We start from the raw sequence: 4,948 nt of genomic DNA, 5'->3' as shown, positions 1-4,948 counted from the left end.
TCGTCTTGAAAACCGAGACACGACTTCTTGATGTACACGACGAAGTATGACAATACTGTTAGGACAATAAGGAGCAGGGCGGTGTTCCATCAAGTGCCCAAGAGTTAAATGTGCAATAACCAAGCCAAAATCATTTCCTACCATCTATTACAGTGGTAGGAAAAAGACCACGGAGATAGGTTACCTGTAAGAGTACAGAGTTTGATACCTGTAACCCCAGACTAACGACCATGCCACCGGTCTCAGACCGAGGAATAAATGACTATTTACAGATCTGAATAAGGAACAGTTGTCAGCTTGGGCTATAAGTAGCCCAATTCAAAGCCAGCTATGTAAGTCGCTATACTTGCTACCTTTGTTTACTTGTAAAATAAGCTGGGCTATTTACTCTGAAAAGCGTATTAATTGGTAAAAAAATGGATTACTTTTATTATAAATTTAGTTTTAGACCTTAAGCTAGCTATTTTAAGCAATACAGATTCTGGCAACCCTGATAAGGAATGCCTTTTCAGGAAATAGGAGAACTGTGGATAGCCTCCTTAGCGAGTGTCCGCATGTCATTTAAACATATCAATATGGCTGGGAACCCATCAAAACAATTATCTAAAATCTGTCAGATAAGAAACGGCCAATATTGGATTTCGAACACCACAGGATGCATAGGGTTAACTAACTCCACAGGTACAAGAGCGCTGCGAGAGTCGACCACAATGACAAAGGAAGATTCACATTGGGAAAGCAGTTTAAGAGCATATAAGATTGCATAATGTTCCACTGGGAAGTTTCCGGGGGCAGGCGACACATTTAGGTTTGGTCGAGAGAGAACGGAATAACCATCGCCGTCGGGAGATTTAGACCCATCTGTGACTGGGGCAGTGAGAAGGAGAATATTCGAGGAAACGTCGTTTCAGAACAGGAAGAGGAGGAGAAGCTTTTATCAAGTGGGTAGAGGTCTTGCAAAACCTTGCAAGTGGGATCCTCCATAGAGGCAAGGATGGATCGACTTAAGAAAACACATTTCAAACACGAACTAAGAAGGAAGCTTGTAACCGAGACATCCTAACAGGAAAAGGAAGGTGGTGAAAGGTAACAGGGTCTACATGACGGGTAACAGCCAAAGCACAGTATAAGCGAGGAGGAGGATGCTGCAGAGATCATGAGAGGTAGCCAAGCGTCTTTAGAGACTGGTGATGTCTTCTAAATACGATCATAAATATTCAGTAAATACTGAAAGACACGCTGATAGAGATGACAGCATTTCATGATGAATGCTGTTAGAGCCCGCTGCCGTAGAACTGCAGAAGGCCAGGCCATATAGGAGTTCCAACAGAGATAGGGGAGCTGGAAGCGAGAGCTAAAGATAAAGCAATGAGATTTAAGAAGGGCCTTAGAAGTAAGAAAGGTAGGAGAAAAATGGGTAATAGTGAGACTGAGAGGTGCAAATCCAGATCATTCACGACCAACACCGGATGCACCGTGACAGAACCTAAGGAATTGAGAGTAGATAAGGACATGCTATTTAACTCAAGGGGCACACGCACTAGGAGATACAGGTGGAAATTGAGTACCCAAATAAGCCACAGATATATTAGAAAGAACTTTTTTAGTGTCAGAGTAGTTAACAAATGGAATGCATTAGGAAGTGATGTGGTGGAGGCTGACTCCATACACAGTTTCAATTGTAGATATGATAGAGCCCAGTAGGCTCAGGAACCTGTACATCAGTTGATTGACAGTTGAGAGGCGGGATCAAAGAGCCAGAGCTCAACCCCCGCAAGCACAAATAGGCGAGTAGATAGATGGAGGACACGCAATGTCTAGTACAAATTTACCAGCAATCTTATGGATTTTCTTCCGGATCTGCGGGCCGCTCCAAGCAGCAACTTGTTGGACCAAGCTCTCAAGTCATGTCTGGCTCCAGGTCAGGCTTGGGCGGTAGAAGAACTCCCAGAACCCCATCTCCAGGTAGAATCCAGGTAGAGGAGTGTCAACCATAATAGTGGAGATGCGGGATTACAAACTCTCCCATTTAGCTGTACAGCTAAATGGCCACCACACTCGCCTTACAAAACAAAAGAATTAGGAGTGTCATCATCAGTGTTTTTTCCCAAGACGCACACTTAGTGTGTACAGCTCAACACAATTCGAATTCCATCAGAGGAACGCGCATCATCACGCCATGGGAGGTATTAGCAAGGACCACAGCAGACGGAAGTATTCTGTTAAGGTATCATGATAAAAGAGGGCAGCTTGAGGAAAAGGCAGATCAGATAAGTTGGAAATAGGAGTGAAAAAGATTCCAGTCTGCCTTATCAAACCGCCACTGAGAGAACATTTAGGGAAGGTGGAAAGAAGAGATATATATGAGGTGGTGGAAATGGTTACTGCTGGTCATTGGGAACCTTCCATGACAGTCAATATAACTGGAGGAGCAGAAGGAAAAATCAATACAGGAAAGAGTGCGAGTGCACATGTCAACATGATATGATTCATCAAAATGCAAGAGACAATGGAGAAGAGAAGATGAAAGAATACGGCCTTGGGTATTCGTCAGAGCATCATCCTAGAGGGCATACTGGCAGTTAAAATCGCGCAACAGGAGCACAGACTCTGGAAATGAGAGGGGCGGGGGAAAATACAGTACATGGAACAGACCTATCAGTTACCTAGAAAGATATAAGGAGCAGAGGAATGAACGTTTGGCTGAAATAGGAGATGTGCAAAGGGAACATTATAACGGATCAAGAAAGCAGTATTTAGGGGTCCTTGAAAAACCTGAGGAAGTGTAAAGGGAGTAACAGCAGAAGCTACCAGAACAAGCATTAAGCATCAGCTACTGGAGACACGAAGCTGTAGAAATTTTGATATTAGAAGTTGGAGTTCGTTAAAATTTGCAAAGAAACCACAAATATTCCTTTGAATGAAAGAAATATCATTATAAATACTTGGGCCAAAGTGGCCCAAAATACTTGGGCCACTGGGCAACGTGTCAGTGGTACGAGGCAGTGATGGCGCCCCAAACTCCCATTCAGAAAGTGGGTAAACTGCGCAGTGTCACAATGAGACAAGATAGTCATCACTGGAGGCTTGGGGCTCAACCATGCCAAAGAAATGAGAGGGAAACGGAGAGGGTCAATTGGGGTTGTCCGATACAAATCCTTATCTGGGCCCACCACAGCCTGTTATGGACCCCTGATCTTCCAGCACGGCCCTACTCGGGAGTCCTGGTCACCCACACCACGAGTCTTGAGGAGGAGATAAGGGTCAAAATCTAACATACAAAAACTGAAGGAAAATTTCCCTGCCCATCACCACCACCTACCACATAGTCCATATGAGAGGCACAAGAGATAAAGAAATCACAAAATATTTCTATACATATACGAAATCAAAATCATGAACCACTGTCAGTACTGGACCTGTTCTTACAGTGAAGGTTCTTACACACATGATATTAGTAAAATTCGAAAAAAACAATATGAGGACAGGTTTAGCACCCCAATAAATAACATGAAAGTGGAAGATCTGGACAGCATATTTATGTGTGATATCCAAACTATTGACAATATAACTGATAACACAAGCATTGCAAATTTTGAGACACATTGACATGCCCATGCACTCAGCCCCGGGTGAGTTTATAAATAAACTCATGGAATTCAATATTTATAAAGAAATGCAAAGTGCCTGTAGCACAGGCACTCAGTATAGTGCGGAAGAAGAGCTTGGACACGGGGGAGATAAAAGATGCACTTAAAGCAGCAAACTTAGCCCCTCTACACAAGGAAGGGAGCAAAGCATTGTCAAAGAATTATAGACCAGTTGCACTAACATCCCACATAAAAGTATTTGAGAGAGTGATGAGGAGTCAGGTCACCAGTTTCATAGAGACCAATGACTTCCACAATCCAGGCCAACATGGATTTAGAGCAGGAAGATCATGCCTCTCACAGCTACTTGACAACTACGACAACATCACTGAGGCATTAGAAGAAAAACAGAATGCGAACTTAGCAAAGGCATTTGATAATTGCGACCATGGAGTGATAGCACACAAAGTGAGGTCAATGGGAAATACGGGTAGAGTAGGACGGTGGATATTAAATTTTCTAACAGAACACAAAGAGTAGCAGTTAGTAAAATAAAATCTGGTCGACGTGGCGCAGTGGTAAAGCACTCACCCGGCGCTCCGTGAGCGTTGTGGCCTGGATTCGTATCATGGCCGGGGAGGATTGACTGGGCGCCAATCTTTAACTGTAGCCTCTGTTCACCCAGCAGTGAATCGGTACCCTGGTTGTTAAACGATTTGGCAGGTCGTATTCAGGGGAAAATTAAGTTTAAGGACCTGCTCAAAACGCTATGCGTGCTAGTGGCTTTACAAGAATGTAAGAACTCTTGTATGTATTGTGACGATAATCTCCTTCAAGAGATTGAGCCTGCTCTTCCCTCCAAAATTACGTCTTCACAACTATATAAAAGACTATGGAAGAAATGTCCAACAACGACAACAAACACCAGCAAGGCTTGCCAGGGTGAGCAGAAACGTATGCAACCAGCCACCTGTTCGAACTCCAACCACCAAACTACCCGTTGATCGCTACGACTCCGCTGATTGGTCGCCGGTCTGGCTGCACCTGCACTCGCCCCCCAATACTACCCGATGTCTGGGGTCGCCCCAACATCAGTCTTCAGAATGTTCCGTGCTTTCGTAGCCAGCACTCCTCCCAGCTAGACTCTAGAGTGTACTGAGAGAGGTGGTGGCTTTAAGCCAATATTCCAGCACCTCCCACTTACTTTTGTGTTGCACTTCTTATTATTTTGCCTTAACGTAACTTTTCATTGTGTCATTTAAGTATTCTTATTATTTTGATTCATTGATTTTATTATACATATTTGTTTGTCCATATTTTCATGTTTTGATTTATTTAACGTAATTAAAATTTCATTG

This window comes from Procambarus clarkii, chromosome 66, assembly GCF_040958095.1.
Source record: "Procambarus clarkii isolate CNS0578487 chromosome 66, FALCON_Pclarkii_2.0, whole genome shotgun sequence".
NCBI classification, from domain to species: Eukaryota; Metazoa; Arthropoda; class Malacostraca; order Decapoda; family Cambaridae; genus Procambarus; species Procambarus clarkii.
This window is presented reverse-complemented; position numbering follows the sequence as displayed.